Genomic DNA, 23,054 nt, shown 5'->3' on the forward strand with positions numbered 1-23,054 from the left:
AATAGAATACCATACTACTTTGTATGCAGAGGTAACAGGAAATGCCCATTTCCCTTCAGATAGCTGCTATAAGAGACCTTTCTGAATGTCATACTTGGATTCCTTGCAGTACTGTTCTTCCCTTCCTTGACAGTTGCTTTCAAGTTCAGGTGGACTAATTGTGTTTTGATTTCAGAAATATACAGCCCTGAGCTGGCATACCATTTACCTATGGACTTATTATCATAAGTATTTAAGCAGTTACAGTTGTTTTCATTAAACTATCTGCATAGCTTCCATATAAAAGCCATTCTGATTTGCAGTTTCAATTGCAATTTTCGTACATGTTAAGCAGTTTGGTTTGTTTTAGAATTTAGGCATCAAGAATCAGCCCAGAAATAAATCTGCACCTACATTAATCACCAGCTAATTAAAACACAACAATGCCTTTCTCACCTACCTTTCAGTTTTGTGTTACACATAGGAATGGCTTGGACCTAAGACACGTTAAGGCTCGTAGAGTCTTACAAGAGAGGGTTTTCTGCACAGCCTTTAATTGTTTGCCTTGGAAGTTTTCGGGAAAAGAATAAAGCCACACAGCTTTTCATAAAGGCCCAGGAAATCAATTAATCCTCTGATTTCTAACATGCTCTTGAACTTTCTCATCAGAAATGTTGAAAATCTTTTAAGTAGGTGCCTCTTTCCTCACAACCTTGACAGTCGAGTGACTAGCAATCTTTTCAGCATTTGAAAGCCTTTTGCAATCCCTCAAGCCAATGAATCAGTTCTTGATGTATACAGGGACTAGGGTATCTCAGAATCATCCACCAAAAAACCCTTTATCCTTTAAAATTATGTAGACTCCAGTACCTTATTCCTGCTTTGACTCCTAATTTTTGTTGGCATTACATGCAGTAACATTTGCTTGAAAATTTGAAAGAAAAGATCAACAATTCAGTATTTCCTGAAATTTGCACACTAAATACGTTGGGTTCTGCTAGAAATGTCTGAGTTCCAAGTTGTGGAAGTGCTACTTTTAGGATTTGGTATGAAAAAGTCTGTATCTCTGTGACTGCTAATGATATGACTTTTATGAAAAACATCTCTGTTGAATTTCATGCCTTCACAAATCTTACCTGTCAGTTTCCAATTTCATGATACCTCTGCTAGCAGCAAAAATTTTTGTGTACTTATATTTTAAGGGCATCTTACAATAATTATTTTAAACTGAAATAGTAGTTTAATAGGACAGATGTGTGCTGCATTGTCAGTTGCAGTGTTTGTATCTGAGCTGAAGGCAAACAAGCTATTTTTCACAGTTATATTTTGAAATAGAATAGGTCATCAAAAATTAAAAGTAATTTATTTTATTGTTATAATTCTCAAATTTCAGTACGGCTGGTTATTTTAATTATCAGCTCAGAAAATCAAATGAAAACTTTACTACATTGAATTATCCACACAGTCTATTGATGTATTGATGTATCTATGCATGTATTTGTATGCATTGGGAATGAAGATTATGTCTAGAGTAAGAGTATGAAACCTGCATGACTACATGCATTAATGGTGTCTTAACCTCATACCCGTAACTTGAAAATCAGAACACAAGTCTTTTTTAGTAGCCAGAAGAAATACAAATGTTGCTTTTTTGTAATTTTTTCAATATTTTGTACTCTAAATTTAAAATACATTAATAATTTGTACAGTGAGTCATGCTGTCCTCTTAACCTAATCAGCAGTGGGAATAATGCTACATAAAAAAATTAACAAATCCCGTGCACCAAGGGATGGGTAGGTGTATGCTTCCTGCACACTTGAGGGGAGTGCGCAGCCCCACAATGTTTGATGCTCTCACAGATTTGCTTTGACAGTTGGCTGCCCCAGATAATTGCCTTTTCTCTGATAATAAATTAGCTATGCTTTCAGCTGTGATTTTGGTATGACAGAGTGTAAATGTGATTTCTCACACTAAGTGCATCCTGTCTTCAAACCCTCCAAACATGTTGAGTCATCATCAGGAAACACTTGATATACAAGCCCTTTCAGGAGCTTCAGAATCTTTTCTCATAGAGCTAAAATGTGAGAGGATAAAAAGCATTAAATGAAAAAAATAATACTTAAAGCTTATGATTCAGAAGATTCTTTGTCATACTTAAGGAGTAAGAGTAAATATTGGAGAAAAAGGACATCTCAAAAGGAGATACAGATCTCTACACACCTCCGGGTACAGATAAACAAGACATACAGGGTTACATATCAACATATGTATTTTGCATATATTCTTGGAATTTAATTTATTTTTTTTTTCATATAAGGCAAATCTGAGAATATTTTTTTTTTTTTAAAAAGCAAAGTCTTATTTTATAGTAATGGTTTCATCTGCCACCCATTAATATCTGTAAGTCTGCTACTTATCTGAGTAAAAGGGAGAGGGAGGCATTTTTATGTGAACTTAATTTCCATAAAGTTTTCTGTACAAAATTATCAAAAAAACCTCAGTCATCACACCTAATTTTTGTTCACAGCATAAAATTTAGGTTTCAGAAAGAACATGAGTGCATGTATTTCCTGTGCTGTGGTATAAAGTGGCTTAGGCTTAGTGGTGCTACAGCAGAGCAGTCGCTAGCCTTGGGCAAGTAAAGTAAATTCTGAGATAGTACTGTAATGATACATGGGTATCATCTGTTAATATTTCAAATACTCTTCAGTTGCTGAGTGTAATACCTATATGTCATGCTGTACATAATGTACAATGTTGACCTCAATTTCATTGTTTAGAAGGAAGAGAAAAGGTGCATACAACTGAAAATATCTCATGCATGCAAAATTCCAAATTTTAACAGCTGTAGTATATAGGGAATGGCAAATGTTCTGGATCTAATATTGGAATTGGACCTTGTGTGTTGCCACTTATCTTTTGGAGCTATCTACATTTATAATGATTTATGGTCTTGATAGCAATGGATAGGCTAAATCAGAATTCTTTGGGGCATTTTGGTAGGTAAGATGTATGTTCACTTTGGGGCATTTTGGTAGGTAAGATGTATGTTCACTTCATGGTACACAGGAAAATTATTGGCCAGAGTTACTTTACTATTTATTTGGCTTACCTCTGTATGGTCATAACTACTTTTTAATATGTAATCTGAAGAATGCTTATTTGGCGTGCGATCACTTCATAACCTTTTTTTTCCTTATCCCTTTGATGCTTAATCTGTTTTATAAATTAATTTTGGGGTTCAGCACACTATATTTGAATAGGGCACAAGTGATTTCCAGTCCCTGAATGGAATGTAGCAGCAAACACTAAAATGGTTTTGTCAATCATGAATTGATGAGTACTTTACAAAAGAAGCAATGCAAATTCAATCTAATCATCTCCATGAGGAGTAGTACCTTTCAAAAAGCATAAAGCTGGCTCCTGGGTCTGACTGAGAGTACTGGAAGGGAGAAAAGTAGCAGTGAAGCAACCGAATATGTTGAATATGAGGATCTCTATATAATATAAGAGAGAAATACAGATAGAGCTTTAGTTCTTGCTATGAAAACATAAAAATGAAAGAACTGCTGGAAGATGCAGGGCGATGATGTGAAAAGACAAGGGAGAAAAAAGGATGACCATAGATAGGAAGAAGGAGAAAATGAGTACAGAAAGTGGAGAGGAGTGAGTTTGATGCTGCCATACAAGTCTGTGGGTTTTTTTTCCAAAGAATAAATTTTTACTGAAGAATCACATGATATAATTTTGAGGAAAGCAAACTGTACTGCTAAGATACCTGAGAAAAGCTGAATCACTTAGTATCTGCCATTCCTTCTCTTAATTGTGAAGCTGCTATCCGCAGAATCACAGCAAAATGAGAAGGAACAAAACTGCAGATAAATAAGCCCTTATTTCTTTCTGGTGTTGAAGAAATCAAAAAAGTATTGGATGGGTAGTTTAATTTTGAGGGATATTGTATTTTAAGAATTCTGCTGTGAGGGACAGACTTTTCATCCCAAATTACCTTCTGACCCTGCCAAAAGTTCTAGGGATGTTAAGAGGAAATATCTGCTCTTGTAAAAGTTCCATATGAATTAGTTTGGCTCTATTATACTAGAGGAGCAAATTGGACTTTTTGTCCCCAATATTCAGATTTTGTTTTCATCCTTTTTCTTTTAAAAAATGATATACAATTTTGAAAACACCTGAACAATTTTTGCTACATTTTGGCAAACATAAAAAGCTGTATTTTTCAGTGGTTTGATTTTTTTGTTTTGGGGGTTTTGTTTGTTTGTTTGTTTTCCTGAAGAACCAGGTGCCCCATTTCTAGCAACAGTAATTTTATTTTAGGAAGATGTCTGTAATCCAGCAGCCATTTTCCAATCAGCAAAACAGTGCTTCACAGGAAGAATTTCAGCCACCTCAACTGTGAATAAATGTTTGAACTTTTAGATACTTACTCTAATGAGATCCATAAAACTTTAAGAGTTTGTGCAACACTGATATTGAAAATTTCTTCCCACAGTCTATTTGTTTCACAGCTATAACGCCAGCCCAGGACTATTCTGGGATGCAGGCCCTCAATGCTGACTTGTTTCCTCCCATAAAAGTGATTAGTATCGAAAGCAAGTTATATACTGACAAAATAACAACATTCTCTGGGCAAAGTTACAAATATAGCTGATAACTAATTACCTCTGTATGGTATATAACATATAATCAGCCTGTTTGCAAAATGCTAGCTATGTAATTAAAAGCCCAGCAGTTACCATTTCAGTAAAGAGACTATGCATAATATTTGGGTTGTATAATTTCCTGACTTATCTTTGAATATAAATACAGAAACATGGATATACAACCATTCTTCACTTTACAGAAATTATGAAGGTAGCCAAATATGACTCATTGCCACCTTTTATCTGCAATACAAACAAAATAGCATTTGCTTTTCTCTTCATTATGTCCTAATTAGCTGCTGGAATTGAAGTAAATACAATACTAATCTGTATGGGGAAGATGCATCTATTTCTTATGTTTCTTTCTGCGGTTATAGCTACCTCCATCGCGGACAATAGCAATATTCAAAATTATTATAGTAGTGGGCACCCATTTGAATAACACTTAGTGATTCTCTGGAGATATCCTCTCAGTTAAATGTGAGAGCTGTGTAAGAGCAGGAATTCTTTTATCTCTCATTTGCACTGTGCATCTTCAATACAGCAAATACCTTTCAAGTAAATCACCTTTCCCAAAATGTGGAAAGAGTGAAAGGGTGTTTAATGCCTGTGTCAGCTCTATCTTCCTTGGCTGAGTATGTTTAAAGCAGCTTTTAGAGGCTTGCAAGCAGTGTCAACACTTCCTTCAGAGATAGCAAGCCTTTGAAGAGGAATATGCCAGGAGATGGAAAGCCTTCAAAGAGCCAGCAGTACCATTTTCAGCAAGAGAGAGGTCATTAGCCCAGGGGAGTACTCTGTTGGGCTTTCTTCTGTGTGCAGACTACCCAACCCAAGAATCCTGGTGTTTTCCACGTGGTAGGGGAGAACTGAGGTATCAAGACTGGATATTTGTTTCATGAATGAAAAATAGCACATAGCAGTTCCTGTGGAATTTGAATAGATGAAGGGAGTCTGGTGCTTTGGTCTAACAAAGCGAGTGATGTGTGTAGGTTGGAATGTGTGACAGGGAGGAGGAGAGAGGAGGTCTCTCCAGAATCCAGTTTTCAGAGCTGAGCCCAAGTGTTTCCCCTCAAAAGCAACCAAGCCGCAACTAACCTGTTTGCTTTGTCTCAGGAGTCTAGTTTGCATTAATCACGGTCTCTGCACCTTCATAACATGTCTAAATAACTGCCTGAAAACAAGTATTTGTTCAGACACCAACAGCAAGGGAATGATATATCATCCTATTTTGAACAGTGACAACCTCCATCTTCTTAGTGCAACCTCCTTATGCTCAGAGAGAAAAAAATACTCAGGTATTGAATACCCTTCAGGAGTATGGCCAGACTTCTCAGCTGCCTGAAATCTCAGTCCTTGGAGCAGCAGGCAGTCAAGATGCCCGACTTAAATGTAACCTTTAACATTTGAGTATTAGTATTCCAGTCAGGTTTTTAGAAAGCAAACTGAAAAAACCCACTATATTAATATTTGCAAAGTAATTGCAAAGGCTAGGAGGGCTTGTTTTGTATTAACACTTGAAGTCTTTTTTTTTTTTTTTTTTTTAATTAAGTATTGTTAGCATACTGAAAAGTATTCCTTGGTTTTCTGGCAAATAATACATGTTTCAGGAGGCTAGTTAAGCATGTATTTAATTTAGTTTATGACCAGAAGTCCATTTGCAGACCATACATATTACTGAGCTCTCTGAAGAGTGAAAAATAAGTTCATTGCAAATCTCTTAATAGAAATATCTAACAGGCAGAATCCCTGCACGTATCATCTAAGCAGAAGGCAGATCCTGGAGATCAGAGAAAGTGGTTTAAATTCCAGATAAATTCAGAAATGAATGATGAGTCCTCATGAGTGAAATAAAGTAGAATTCTACATATGCTGTCTTGAGATGGGAATAAACTCACAGACCAAGAGCTCATTTCAACTGTCTTCGAAGACAGTTTGCTCAAAAGCCCACACTTCTTTTCAATTTTGGTTGTGCATAAGTTTTAGAAAGGACATTAATAATGCAAGAATGTAAGACTAACACAGTGTGGGCCTCAATGTACATGAAAACGCTATCCTTAATCTATTTGGGATCTACTTCTTATTGATGTATTCATGACCATAATGTGTACTTTTTGGAAATAAAAGGGTTTCATGCTTTGTAAAAGCATTAATAGTCAAAATTCAAAAATTTAATTGAAAACTTCAATAAAATAATGTCAATCAGATTTCAGGTCTCAGACTACGAAACAAATGAGGTATTTGGGCTATTTCAGTTAGGAGGTCAAAGGATCTGGCAGGGTTTTTTTTCTTCATGTTATTCTTATTTGTTAAGTGGATAATTCTCAAAGACACTCTCTCCCTAAGTCTTTGCATTTTTAATCTCTCATCGTATGTATAGACATTTGGATGTATAACAGCTATAGCAGTTTCTGTAATTTAGAGAGATGTTTAACAGAAAATTTATACTGACAAATCATAGCATAGCTCAATATCTGGCATAAAAATAAATATGCCTTTAAAGTTGGAGACAGAAAATCAAGCTTGCAATGTTTATTCTGGGTACGATTTTGGCTGCTCTTTTTATTCCTCAGATTCAGTTAGATAAGGGTTGTTTCAACTTGATTTAAAAAAATGTTCCCATGTTTCATTATTAGGTAGAAAGTACATTCATCTCAGAACATTGATCATTCTTTCCATTTAGAAAGAAGCAGTTTCCCACCCTGACAGGACCAAGGAAGTATTTTATTAAGCCTGACAAGTTGCAGCATTTCAAGGTGGGATGTATAATGCCTCTTTCTTCCCTTTCTTTTCCTGCTCTCCGCAGCAGTAGATTTCAAAGGATAAATCCATGCTGACAGTGGCCATGCTGCATTTCTGAAGCAAAGTTCTTTGTGTTATCCTTAATAGTTTTATTTACTCTTTTATATGTTCAGGTAACTCAATTGTGTAATGTTGGTATGGTCTGCAAATAAATAGCAGTAACCATCTTATTAACTGCTAGATCTCAGAGCACCTGGAAAACATTTGGGAAGCAGTGTGTCTGTCCAATAGAATGCTGCTTTTAGTTTGTCTGCTAAAAAGATATGAATGGGTAGGATGACCTTTTGAATGAAATTGAGAAAGTGCATAATTCAAGTTCCCATGTTAATAGAACTGGGATAATATAATAATTTTCATCTAGAAATATTACATTTACAGGAACTGATTAAATGCTAATCTTTGTTTTAAATAAAACCCAACCACCATGTAGATTGCTTTCCTAGATCATCTTCTGCCTTTGGTAATAGGAGGAGCTTCCACTGGCCAAATATCATTTTACAAAGAGTAAATTCTTCTTGCGCCAAAACTGATTTTTCAAATGTACTTAAAACTTTTACAAATACTTAAAAAGGGATAAAAGGGAAGCTGATGGATTATTTGAAAACAACGTGAGGTTAGCATTCCTCATTCTTGTTCTAGCATTATTTAAGCACTTGTTTAAATTAATTTTAGACTGTAGCTTGTATTACTTGCTGATGTGAAGGTGGTAATTGTAGAGCATGGACATACAGAGTACCAATGAGTGTGGATGAGTCTGGTGGTTCACGTATATGTATTTTTGTTTTTTATCACTGACTTAGCACCACAAATTAGCTAAAAGCAAATAACATGAATGAGATTTAAAATTTGGCAAGTAATCATTTTATAAATTATTTAGGGTTTTTTTAATAGATATTTATGAGCCTTAGTAACATTTATAGTACCTAGTGTTTTGGATATGTCCTAGTTCTCCTAAGCTTAGTGGCATCCATTAGTATATTTTCTCCTGAAATATATGAAATATTTGCCTCTGTAAGATATTTCCCAGAATACTTTATCTGCATATTTGGTGTATTTCTGAGCAGGAATTGCATAAGAAATGTTATGTGGTCTCATACTATTAGTGTATATTAGGTTTATGCAGTGTGTGTAGAGTTCCTATCTAATGATGAACAGACTCTTAGGCTTCTCTAACCTGAAAGCATTGTGTGAATTTTCCCAGTAGTAATGCTACAAATACGGGAGTGCCACGCTTATGCTATCTTTTGGCATTTAACTAAGACGTGTCTAGTTTGAAAAATTGTGATAAGCATTATAGTAGAGTGAGAAGCTGAGAAAGCTTGTTGTTATTGTTAGGACTGCACATGGGATACTTAGATAACGCAGGGCTTTATTTTTTCCATTTTGCTGAAATGCAGTTGCAAAATTTTATAATGGTTTAATGCTGTATACAGCTAAATTAACTCTGAAGTTGAACTTTTGTTATTGTATAATGAATGTAAACAGATGGTAAATTCACTTTTTTTATCATACTATGTGCTTGTTTTCAAGCAGTGTGGTCAAGTTGAGGTCACCTCAGCCTAGATCAAGACACTAAATCTGGACCTCCGTTTTAACTGCCTAATGTTGTTATGAAATGAGCTTTTGAAGTTTTTCTGTTGATGAAGCCTGAGGAGAATGGTGGTCTCTTTGAAAGTCTTCGAAGTAATATACTTTTTTCTATTGACTCTACAGGGAATTTAGCTACCTGTTTTATGAAGAGCAGATATGCTGAAAATGCACACCCGACTTTAACACCTAAATTAGATAAATGAAATCATTGCCCCTTCCTCTAGCCCCAGGTGCTTGTGGCCTGTACATTTATTTTCATAATCCATAAAGACAAGAAAGAAGGAGCTATAAAGTGTATGGGTCAAAAATACCATTACTCAGTGAAAGAGATCAGAAAGCACGTTATTGGTCATAGTTGGTTATGGTTAGTTGCGTGTGAAAAGCTAAGCAGAAATTGCTTACTTTAGGTGTGGTCAATGTAGAGTTTATCTACTTCTGATAAACACTGCTATATATATAGTTTACTCACCTTTTAATGTTCTGCTACTCTGTTGATGAATGAATGTACAATTCAAAAATATTTATCTCAGTATTCTCAAAGAAAAATATTTTGTTTTAGTAAAGTTGCAGGACTTTAAGAGATTCAGTGAGCTCGTGATCTATTGACAAATTTTGAGTAGTTCTTTTGAGATTTACAAAAGTTCTGTGGTATCAGGAACATCAGGCATAAAACTTCAACTGGGTGCTGTATAAGCCTCAAATGTATACTGTATAACATTTGGACAACTAGTTTGAAGGAAAAGCCAGCGTGTGTAATTACACTACAAAACTGAGTTTAAACTCATGGCTTGTTGTGATACGGATGTGCTGAGTATTTACTGTGGGTTCTTTTGCTTTAATTTTTTACCATGTTATGTTTTATTTTGTTTTGGGAACATCTCTCTAGAATGCACATGGAAATGAATGAATTTACGGAAGATTTGTTGTTCTCGCTGGCTGGGCATCAGAAGCTGAAAAATTCTTGACTTGAGAGTAAACACTACTTAGCAACAACTTTTCAGCAGTGTTAACATTCTTCGCATACTGAACTCAAAACATAGCACTGTACCAGCTACTAGGAAGACAATTAACTCCATCCCATCTGAGACCAGGGCAGTTGTATTTGTCCTAATGAAGATTTTGAATTTTTTAGCCACTACTAAAGCAATATTTTGTAAAATGCTAAGAAGAAAGTTTGATGACTGTGGGCTTTTTTGTACAATGAACATTTTCTGATACCTAGTAGACTCTTCTTCCTTAAGAGGGCAGAAAACAAAAGTTTTCTGATACTCCTTTGAGATCTCTAATTCTGACAAACAGTTGGACTGCTAAGTGGTGTTTGACCTTACATCAGGGTACTTTTCTGCCTTTTGTAAGTTCATGATCAAGTGGTGTTAATTAATAGGAAAAAAAGGGAAGGAAAAAAAAAAGGAAAACAGTAAAACAACACTACCAGTATGAGTTACTGTTCAGTAAAGCTCTCTGTTAAAGGTAATGAGTATTATAAAAACAGTCAAAATGGAAACTATTATTGTTATTGTTGTTATTATTGTTATTATTTCAACAACAGTAGCAAAAGCTGCTAAATGCTTCTTTAACTGGTCTACTCACCTCCTGGCTTTCTAACTTCTGCTGAAATCATGCTGCCTCCTTCATTGGGCAGCAGTTTCTGACAGCCTTATAAGAAGGGAATAATGCTTCTGAAACAGGAGGCCACTTCAACTGCACCCATTATATGTACTCTCATTTGGTGAACACTCTTCAGCCTAGAAAGCCTGGAAAGAGGGGTGGCCCAATTCAGAACACCATGTTCAAATCATGTTTACTAGGCTTATTTACTTGAGGGAGAGAAAGGCAGAGAGGGAGAGTTTAATGACCAGGAAAATTTTCCTTGCTGATGAAGAATAATCAACCTCTTACCTCCTAATCCTATGAATATTTCTTTAAGGGATCATTATAACAATTTATACAATTTATTTTACCTTATATTACCTACCAAGACTTTGTTATTAGGTAGCTGAAGCAGTATCAATAATAGTTTCATTTAATAGTATAGGTAACAGTTATCAGTTTTCTATCAGCTATGTTTCATTTCAATAGTTTAATTTCAATTTCAGTCCAACTCAGTTATTAAATATTTAGTTTCTGAAAAAAATTTATATATTTTGGGTGCTCTGGTAATTTTTCTTTTTTTAGCAGTTTTTAAATCAATTTGTTCTGATACAAAAATCCCCTGAAGTCCTTACAACTAGAATAAGAGACTCACAACTGGCAGAATACTACAAATTGGTCTGAGAAAATATTTACATTGATATGAGCTGTTTGGGGTTTATTCATTTTAGTGATTATGCCATGTTGACATTTTGAAAACCATGTTCCCTTTTTATTTTAAAGCATTAGAAATCCATAACTGTTCTGCAAACCTGTTTTCAAATTTATTTCACTCTGTTACAATACAAAAAAAACCCAAAGTCTGTGAGTGTATGTATGCATATGCATATTTACATATATTATACATTCATACATATATATGTACAACTAAAAGCTAGAAAGTATGGAACCATTGAATTGTTTTGAACACATCCTCACCCACTCACTCATCTCTCAGTCTTACAGTAATGTACAGAGTAGTCTAGTCTCTTCTAAGAGTAAGACAGGAGAAGAATCTGTCCAGGTAAATAGCCAGACATATTTCAAAATAGAATGGTTTCTAATGGTAAATGGCCAGAAGTTGTATCATGCAAGATCTTATCACGGGACTGCAAAATGAGAAGCTAAGAGATGTCTGATTTTTTTCCCCTCTCCTTTCTTTTTCTACAGTTAACGAGTAGAGGTTTACAATTAGATTTTTTTAATTCCTTTCAGTTTTTATACTCTGAAGGTTGGTTTGCAGATGACTTAAATGTCATATGTGGTTAGAATAAAGTTGGCTTCATTAAATGATGGAGTAACAGAGAGGGTATTGTGATTACAAAAGAGGGCACAGAATACTGTGATGAAAGACAGTTATCTACTCTGCTTGGCAGAATGTCAACAGCACAAGGGAGACTAACAGACTCTATCTAGCAAAGAGGTCAATGTTACACTTAACATCCTCTCTCTAGCATATGGGGCAGGTAGTTTAGACAAAACCATATAATAAATCTTGGAAAACTCAGAGTCAGATCCATATACCTAGCTCTTTTAAACTAAGGATGATAAACAAATCAGATTAGACCTAACTCACAGTAATAAAACATTTGCCCCAGTTGCCACAGGGTGACTGCTGTGTCTTTGTTCACCCTCTTCTTTGAGATAAAAGACATCTGCAGTGTCAGTCAACCTCAAAATAAAATACACCACAGAGCTCTGTGAGATTCATTTTTTGATCTCAGGAAAATCAAAGATCAAAACATGTCTTACAGCTGTAAGTCTGGTACTAAATACAGACTCATCTGTTCTAGATGCTTGCTCTTCCTTCTACATTCATTTGAATATACATAGAGGGGAAAGGGCTGAGGAGAGAGAAAAAGGATTGCTTTTATTTGTCACTACAAGGTAAATAGGCATTTCTGATAAAATGCAACATGGTGTTTCCTATGGGAACAGCAGCTATAGCTATAAAGACGTATACTTGGCAAGCATGCTATATGAATGTATTTTCAGGAATTAATTTTGTACAAATTGGTATTCTTGGTGTATTTCTAAAAATTCCTAAAAGATGGTAGTTCCCTCAATAAATTTTTTGAAAGATTTAATGGACATCCACACTACTGTTTGGCATGTTAAATAAACCATACTGCATAATAAATATCAGAACTCAAGGTATTCTAATAACATAATCTACTTATATTTTCTTAAGAATACCAAACAAATCTTAGGGCTATTTCCTAAACAGTCTGTGAAAATTTTGGTGTTTTTAAGTGAAAGTAAATGTCTAAATTGTATAAACACTAACCAGAAGAAAAAACATGGACTAGATAGTGAGTAAACAGTTGAAAATACCAGTTTGGAAGGACTGTGATTAGGTATGTACTTATTTGCATATAGCATTTACTTGAGCAAGGTACATGAGAAAATCCATTAGATTTATACTCAATACATTGTACTGAATAGTTTATATTGAAATACTTGTTTTTTAAGGTATACAAAATATAATTTTAAAACAAGCAGCATTAAACTGCATTATCTTTCAATTAGTGAGATTACTTGGGCAAAGAAGTGCCTCCCAAGCCTTCACGTCCAGTTCCTCTGTTTCAAAATATACTGTAATGGAAAATGTCTTCTGCTTTGCTTACCTTCCTAAATAAGGTGTCAGTATAGTGACATCTGAAGAAAGTTTTAGGGCTGTTGTTGTCAGGGTTTCATACTGTCTGTCTGTGGGCCTGGAACTGGTACCTGATTTAGAATCTCAGGCTTGCTCCACTGTCAGTAGAGCCCTGAGAATGAGATTCTTGTGGTTCTCGCCCACCTTTCTCTAATCCCGAGAGTTTTCTCTTCCTTTTATGCATGCAACTAGAGGTGAGAAACACGAGCTGTGTTTCTAGTTTCCTCACCAAAAGTCCTCTGAGGAAGCGATAACTTGCTTAAGAGTTGCATAAGGAGCAGGGAAGTCTCTCTTTTGATTCCTTCTCTGGTTAACATTCTTTTTATACTTAGTTGAGGTTCCAGAAAGAAGGGATTAATTTTTACAATGTTCCATCCCCTTTATTCTAGGACTGATCATATGCATTCCTTTAAAACTGCAGAATTACATGGCAATAAAATGCACAGATCAGAAGATATGCTGCTTTAAGCTCTTTGAAAGCTAGTTTTAAAAGAAAGAAATTTGAAACACAAACATGGAACAATGTTTATTTGGTTTTCTAAATTCTCACTTATTATGAAGCCAACATATCAGCATATGTACTAGAGACATCCAAGTTCCGATACAGACAGTAGCTGTGGGCAAGCTTCCTCACAAAGGAGTACAAATTACTCCATCTAACAACCACTACTGCTAAGAATTGGAAGAGTGGTGATGCTCTAGTCTCATAAGCATAAAAGCACTGGTCCAGAGCAAAGCAATCTGGTTGGGTTGTTTTTTTGTTTTCCTTCACTGCCTGCCACCATCAGAATTCAGGAGCTTGCTCAGACAGACTTTGAGATCAGATTTGAGCAGGGCTATACAGGCTAAGGTTCCAACTACAAGTTTTATGTGGAGGTTAAGTGTGCAACAGTATTCTTATGGAAAAAACACTGAATTTGTAGATTGTGATAATACTTTCAATATATCACCTGTTAATTTAACTGGTGGGAGTATATTGATTCCTTCTTTTCCCATATACAGTATATTTTTCTTCCAGCCTGCCTTAATTACTACATACATACTGTATCTACTATGCCTTCAGAGGCAGGGCATATCGATTTTACAGACAGGAAAAAAAAGTGTCGTGTGAGGGAGCTGCTAAAGGATAAATGTAGAAAGGTGTCCTGGTTTCAGCTGGGATAGAGTTAACTGTCTTCCTAGTAGCTGGTACAGTGCTATGATTTGAGTTTGGTATGCAAAGAATGTTGATAACACTGATGTTTTCAGTTGTTGCTAAGTAATGTTGAGACTAAAGTCAAAGATGTTTCAGCTTCTGATGCCCAGCCAGCGAGAAAGCTGGAGGGGCACAAGAAGTTTGGCACAGGACACAGCCAGGGCACTTGACCCAAACTGGCCAAAGGGGTATTCCATACCATGGGATGTCCCATCTAGTATAGGAACTGGGAAGTGGGGGCGGGGAATCACCACTCAGGGACTAGCTGGGTGTCAGTCGGCGGGTGGTGAGCAATTGCACTGTGCATCATTTCTACATTCCCATCCTTTTATTACTACTGTTGTCATTTTATTAGTGTTATCATTATCATTATTAGTTTCTTCTTTTCTGTTCTATTAAACCATTCTTATCTCAACTCATGAGTTTTACTTCTTTTCCCGATTTGCTCCCCCATCCCACTGGGCGTTGGGGGGTGGTGAGTGAGCGGCTGCGTGGTGCTTCGTTGCTGGCTGGGGTTAAACCATGACAAAAGGGAAACCCAAAGAGAATATTTTAAAAAAACTCAGTACATAATATGAATATTTTAGAGCTTTATTTAAAGGTTGCTGAAGAGTTTGTGGAGATATTGGTGACACATTTGCAATCTGCACAGCTCCACTTAGTGGTTAAGAATATACTGACCCTTTGCCACAAATGTTTTAATCCTTTTCAGTTTCAGTAATGTTTAGATTAAGTAAAGCCAACACATGTGGCAAATATCTGTCCTAATGCACAGAACCTATTACTGAGGTAGAATAAATAATGCTACAAGATGTAACAATTTATATTACCAGATGAATTTGATTAGTCTGTGTTTGCACTCTGCTTTTGTTTATTTTCAATAGCTCTTTCCCAAAATGAATATCCTGGAAGATTATGTTGTAGCATAAAGCCAATTTGGAGTGCATTCTGTTGATTTTCACAACAGCAAGTTTTTACTATAAGGCCTGCATATTCATAGCAGGAATATATTTTTGTTCATTATATTAGAAAACACAAATGCACTAGGTAACCCAGCTATCCAGTGAAGTAAGCATGTCCTGAATACAGAATATCTGCATGCTGAATTACATACTTGCAATCTACACTAGGACATTTTTAGCAGTATATATTTTGTTTTTGGTGGTGATGGGATAATTAAAAAAACCCACAAAGAAATCATAAGGTGTTTATAGACAGTGAGAAAGAGAGATAAAAGGTCAACTGTGTAACTTATTTCCCTATATCACTTAATCAGCTTTTGAACATAGCTCAGCTACTGAAATTAAGGCAAAGATTTATTACAAAAAATCAAAAGAAAGCAGCAGAGTTATAGCAAAAGCAATGCCCTAAGGTACATGCTTTTCTTTTTTTTTTTTTTTTAAACTAACATGCCTTAATTGTAGAAGTCTGTGGGTGAGAACTGACAATAGAAAAACAGATACTAGAGAAGATAGATAGATACAGATGGATAGATACTAAGCTACTAAATGACTAAATAACTAAATGTTTCTAAAGTAACAGATAAAAGCTCTTTTGACAATGTCTTTAAAGTTTCCATTCATCAGAGACAACAGTTATAAACCCCAGCATGGGACAGGAGAAAGCCATTTCTATGTTCATCTTTGGATTGCCTTCATGCAAAAACTCATCAATCTTGTGCATAATGACTAGACTGCCTAAAACTCTCATGAAATTTTATTTTTATTTTGCATATATAAATATACAACATTTTTCTTTAAAAAAATTGCAACTATGTGTAACTTTTTCACTTTTACTTGAAAACCACTGCCAAATGTTTCCAAATTAATATCTTTTTTCAGGATTGCTTTCTTGTGGCACTATTCCTTAGGTCCCTATTTGTGGGAGCGGCAGAGGAATGCACATAAGTCGACTCAATATGAGTGATAGAAGTGATTCAACTTTATTTGCACAGATAGCTCATATTTATACTGCTTGCGATAATTATGGCTACTAGTCCTAATATGATTGGTACATTGCTAATGTTTATTCATTACTAAAACACACCCACTTGTGATTTGCAGCTATGCGTGTTCCGTAACTTTCTCATGGGGACTTCTTCAAAAGTTGCTTATGAAACTATGCCAAGGTCACACCGTCCCTGTCTTTCTCCTGATATCAGCAAGACCAGCTGTTGTTTTTCTCCTGATATCAAGCAAGGCCAGCAGTCTTCGGCCAAGGCCTAGTCTTGCTGCCCACGCTGACATTCCTTCACACACAACTCTGCTTGCACAACTTTTCCATAGACCCATGTCCTTTCTCATCAAGCCAATTCCCAACACCTATTAAAGGTGTAATGAAACTGTCCTTCAGAACCTTTAAGTCTGTTGCCTTTGAGCTCCCTGTTTGTATGCAGTACAGTATATTCTCTCAGTGCTATAAAAATATATCAAAACTATATAACAAAAAATATTTTGATATATCAAAATCTATTAAAATTTTTCTATCAAAATATATTGGAACCATTTAAATGTCTATTTAGTGTCACCAACAGAAAAGAACAACTGTAAATTTTTACAAAGCTCTTTCACAAGGCATTAGTTTGGAGATGTAAAGAAAAATGTGGTATTTTTTTAAACTCAAAATAATATCCCTATCCCCATCCAAATATCATCTGTGTTCTGTACTCTGAACAAGGGTAGTGGGTGTCATGCTTTGAAGCAGATTTACAAACCATGTGGCTGCTTTCAGAACAGGGCAGATGGTTTGACCTGGGTGCTGTAACTGAGTGGATAATGCTAATGCCTTTAAGCATAAAATCAAAGGGACCCTCCATTTGTTGTCATGTTTACTGAGGTGAGATAAAAATGCAGGGCCTGAGTTGTCTCTGCATGTTTACAAAGTTTTCATAATGATGACCTCTGTCAGCTCTATCAAGATATACTTGCAAATAAGGAAATTACTCTATTGTTAAGGGTTTTGTATAAGCACTGTACATACTTTGTACTGGAGCCTACAAAGGATTTGAGGTAAACATTTGGCTTGCTGAAGGACTTGCAGATTTATAAATATACTAAATGTGCATCCAACGAGAAAGCTTTGCTGTTAATAAAAGCATAACAATGATTAATAATATTAACTATTAATTAATAAGTGTGATAATAATTCAACCTCTTAATGAAGATATGATGTGCTGCAACACTTTATTAGTGGAAACAGTACCTTCTTCACCTTCTGTAGACTTTGCATTTTTCTAGACATGCACAGCCATTGGAGAGGACATTTTTGTACAGAAACAGTGACAGACTAAGCATGACTAATTTTCTATTATGCTACTTTACAAAAATATGCAATTTATAATCCTAAGTGTACTCATGACCTCCTTGCAAGCAGAGGTATTAATATTCTAGTTGCTTGGGTATTGTAATCCCTATGTGAATGTGGTTCTTCCTTCATTAATGATCCCATTTTGCTATAAATGAATATAATAGCCTTCTCCACTATAATCTTGATTATAGAGTGGCCTAAATGTTTTACTGATTGAAATACTACCAAACAGCAGAAAACAGATTTATTGAGAGGACACAGAATTCTGCTATAATGAAGAAAAGACTGCTACTGAAGTGCTCCGTGGTCTAACAAACAGTTACAGTTCTGTAAAGGCCATCACATCTTGGAGTGACATTCCAGCAGATGCGCATCAGTTCAGGCAGGATGATTTATACTCTGTAAAGTTAGGTTGAACAAACAGAAATGCACTTTTTTTTTTTTTTTTCAATTTAAGTCACCTCTGTTGATAAGAATTTAACTGTAGAAGTGAATTAATTCATTCAATGTTAATGTTTAATGGAAATCATACTTAGAATTTTTCCATAAAAAGGAAAAGAGAGGAGGTTTGAACACCTTTGCAATTTCTCTGTAAATCTGTTATTCACTTTCAAAAAGTTAAGCTCTGTGTTTGCAGTTTTAAAATACCTTTTGTCTGTGACAGAAATGGAAGTATTGGTCAGATTGGTCTCACCAGCCCAGCTATTTGCAATGACTACTATGCTTTTCTTAATAAACCACTGTATTTTCAAGTTTTTAGCACATAACTTGCTGTCAGTAGTCAGTCCCTTCTTGAGCCCAAGTACAGAGAGTTGTCCCTCTGAGAAGATGCCCTAGTCCCATTAGCATTTCCTTTGGCCATGAGCACCACTACAACACAGCTGACATTCTGACCTAGTTTGGATTTATTTTTTTTTCCCAGAAGATTCTAGATAATTTCTTCTTATGCAACTATTTAAATTTGAATCAGTTAATAAGACTGGAATTAAGCCCAATTTTTATTAGAGTTAGTGAAAGAATGTGACCCAGTCAGCTGACCAGTTTCTTAGGAACATATTTTAACAAAAACAAAATAGAAAGGGGGGAGAGGACCACAATTAAAAGGGGGGGGGGGGGGGGGGGGAGGTCCAATGGTACTGAATTTATTGTTTTGATATCAAATAATATTTGAGGTGCTATAATAGATTAAATGCTGTAGGCAAAAAGATAAAATGCTAAAACTTGTAGCAAAGGGAAAGAGCAATAGAGGTGCTGGGAAAAAAAAAATCTGAAAGACAGATGGGAGGGCTGTGTGTCAGAGGGAAATAGGAATGAGGGAGTTCCCTAGAGGATAAACTCCTCTATTGCTGCTTGCAAATACTTGAAATGGAGAATTCTTTCAGAAAAGAAAACTTAGCATAACTTGAATTGTTTACTACTCTGCTGATACTACCCAAATCATAATGAAAGAAAAAATGGAAAAGAGCACTCCAGTTAAGTTTAAAGCATCTTTAGCATTTTCAAATGAAATTGTTACAGTTAGTACCTTCACCTCGTTTGGGTTTTTTTGTTTGTTTTTTATTTTATTTTCTCTTTTAAGTCTGAAGTATGTTTACAATGAAATATCATGACTGATGAAAACCATTAATTTGGGATTTTTTTTCCACAGAGAATATACGATTTGGGGTGGTTTGTTTCTAAAAGGGAATTTTAAAAAGCTGTTTTGCAAAGCAATTCTGTTCTTATTCTTGTGAGCCTCCCAGTTCACATTAGTAGTCAGCAATTAACAGAAGGGAAGTATTGTGAAGCTGTCATCAGATAAGCAAGAGTGGAACATAGGAAACAACGTCTATGGGGTAGGGCATAGCAAGTTTTCAAAGAGGCCTTGTTTAGCCAGAATTTGTTCTGCCTCCACCAAGGTATAACTTCTCCAAAAGCATGAAGCTAATTTGGAAGAGGACTTGCATTCATGTTATGTAGTTACAAACAGCTCCATACTAGAATAAGTGCACTTTGTGCAATCCACTGGAGTAGCCAGTAGTTGTGATTCTGAAATGAATGCACAGATTTTATTATCTAGACTCCCTAGACTTTTAATTCTCATCACAGCTGATATAAATATAGAACGTATTCTAATCTTCATGTGAAAGGAGTACAAACTTAAAATAAAGCCTTATACATTTGTCATCCTTTAAAAAGGATCTGATTCATAAATATCTGTGTTGCCGGCATCAATGACAAATGACATCCCGTTTTTCAAAACATGGTGGAATGTGCATTGTAGAAACAATGTCCACATAACCTCCCCCAAATATGTCATACTAGGAGTTGTCTATGTAAGAAAGTCGTCACATATCAGAGCATGGAGACATCTTATGCACCTTTCAAGAACTTTGGAGGGGTTTGTCTTTCTTTTTCAAAATGAGGCCAGAGGAAGATGGTGGTAGTGCTGCTGCTGTACCTCACACCCTGGTGTTTACAGCAGTCACCTTTAAGATGATAGCAAACCTGAATTGTAATTCCTGTGGCTAAGAGGATTTGGACATTTCCTATCTTTAAGAAGAATGCCACATCAGAGGGACGCCGTTTCCCTTCTGTCACCTTCAGTGCAATGGTGTTTACGAAATCAGAATTATAATTTAGCTGGGAAGAGACCTCAGGAGGCCTCTGGGCCAACTATATCCTCAGAGCAGGGGCAGCTATGAGCTTGGACCAGGTTGCTCAGGCCTTTATCCAGACAGGTCTTTAAAAATGTCCAAGGATGAAGGCACAACCTCTCTGGGCAGCCTGCTCTACTGCATGACTGTCCGCACAGTGAAATGAAGGCTTACTTTATATCCAGTCTGAACCTGTCTTGTTTTACCATATATCCATTGTCTCTTTGCCATAGCATGTACCACTTTGAAAAGCCTGTCTCTGTCTTCCTGGTAACTTTTCCCTAGGCACTGGAAGGATACTCTTACTGTCCTCCTAATGCTGCCATACTCCGGGCTAAACAAGCCCAGTTCTCTCAGTCTCTCCTCACATGGCAAGAGCTGGCCATTTTGTTGGTCCTCCACTGAATTAATTCCAGTTTATCAAAGTATTTATTGTATTCAGGGGTCCAAAACTAGGCACGATATTTTAGATGTGGTCTAATGAATGCTGGGGGAGAGGGGTGTTGCACTGAGAGGTTCAGAGCATGTTAAGACACTACAAAAGGTGTCAGGAAGTGAATAGAGTGGCACGCTCTGTTTTCTAGAGCTGGATCAAGGTGCTTTCTTCAAACAACCTGTAGAAAATAACGGTTCAGACCACTTAGGCAGAAAGAAGGAATTTGTGTCTTATACCTGTGCTAAATAGTGCTGTTAATAGTAAGAAGAGAGCTTTCCTTGCCTGCCTTTTCTTCTTCTTACTGCTTTTTTGTGGATGTTTGAGTGTATTCTGAGAACACTTCCTCAGCAAAGTCTCATGAACCAGAAAGATGGAAGTAATATTTGCTTTCTAAAGCAGCTCTAAAGGGATAATAGTCTCAAAGTACACACTGAGTAGCACTGACAGGATGTGCAGAGCTGTTTGCATGGTCAAACTCAGTGGTCTGCTGAACATTACTTAAGGGATTTTCCAGAAGCTAGTTACAGGTTTGTGAATATGCATGGCTCTTCAGTATTGAACTGAGGCACTGGGACACTGCTCAAAGTACAAGTTTTGTGTATCTAGCCAAACAGGTGAATGATCTGTTTTGCATGAGTATGCCACAGCTGACCTAAGTGAGGCTAAAAAAGCTGTAAAGTGCATGTTCTCATGTGTGCATGCCTAGCCCTCATGTACCAAGCCATAAAAAGAGACATTTTGCAGACCAACAAAGTTTGTTTCTAAGCACCATGTGCTTCTCAGACCAAAGTGCTTTGATTTCAGTTTGTTCCTAAACATTCCAATATAAAACAGAAGTATATCTGACATTCTTCATCAGAAGATGCTAATAGCTTTAATGTCTTGGGAAACTTACTTCATCAGATTTATATTGAGTCTGTTTTCATCTATTTCATAAAAGCATATTCCAATGCAATGGCTTGTAATCAGCACTAAGACTTCAAGCTGGTTAATTCACTGTGATATGATTAATATGTTTTAGAGGCAGACTGACATGATAGAGTGATTAGACTGTCCTAGCCATCCAGCAATCTTTGAAAGCCAAGCTTACTCATCTGTAATTTTATCCCATTAGGATAACTTTATATGTTAGATTTAAATAAAGTTCTTACTTGAGATGATGAAAATTTCTTTATTTGCCAGAATAGTATATTTTATCATTTCATTTTCATGGCTTCACTGCAATCACATTACACATTCATTGCCACTGTGGAATGCATGCAGGGAAGAAACTGGCTTCCTATGTTAAGAAGGTGAAGAAGGTGTCTGAAATGACAGCATAACAAATTACACTCCACAACTATTTATTTCATTATTTTGCTGCCTGTGAAATAGCCAGGCATGAAATACTGCCTGCTGCTGAGTGACTAGGATGTATTCCAGAGTTTTTAAATAATTTTATTGCTTCCTTATAGAATATTTGTACTGGGATCCAGCATAGATACTTAAAGATCTTTTGGTGGATTATACATGTGTCTGTGTACCTAAGTTGTACTGAAATCATATGACAGTTAAGCACCTGACTAACTCAGGTGCTTTTGAAATCTCAGGAAGTACCAAGCCAGGACTTTAAGTGCCTGAATCCCATTTAAAGTAAAACTTGATGTGTTTATGTGTTGAAATTTAAGGAAAAGCATGTAAGTGATGGTTTAAGGACTTTACCAAGCTGTCTACACTTGCACTATCTTATATTCCAGAATGTATCAGAAAAAATAAGGGTTAGTAAGTCTAGTGTGGACATCTGCAGTTGGACATCTGTGTTTTTTCTTAGAAGCACTGGAATCCAGCTGCTGGAGTCTGAATTGTGGAATTTATGTAATCTTGCTTTTCCAGAAATTATTTTCTTTGAAAAATATAACTGCCCTACTAGTCAATAGAGTAACTGAGACTAGCTATGTGTTAACATGCTCTTTGTGTATATGATGTCCCAAAAATGTTTGGGTTTGCTATCTTAAAGTGCTCTTGCTTTGATTAAATATGAGGAGGATTGCTCACTCAGTTAATAGCATTTGGGGCATCCCAAGTGATGCAGTTTAGGGTTGCAAAACAGAAATACCCTGGAACAGTTCTCTGAAAAGTGTCAAGTATTAACACCTGTATTTTTTGTCATGCAAGGTCTCTCAATCTCAG

The 23,054-nt window shown here is 36.0% G+C and overlaps 1 protein-coding gene across 2 annotated transcripts in view; it reads left to right on the plus strand.

Annotated features, from left to right (window-relative positions):
• CLSTN2 (calsyntenin 2) overlaps positions 1-23,054 on the plus strand; it is a 417,522-nt gene that overhangs the window by 358,841 nt on the left and 35,627 nt on the right. The gene's annotated exons all lie outside the window — the stretch shown is intronic.

The sequence above is a fragment of the Accipiter gentilis genome, chromosome 6 (assembly GCF_929443795.1).
Source record: "Accipiter gentilis chromosome 6, bAccGen1.1, whole genome shotgun sequence".
NCBI classification, from domain to species: domain Eukaryota; kingdom Metazoa; phylum Chordata; class Aves; order Accipitriformes; family Accipitridae; genus Astur; species Astur gentilis.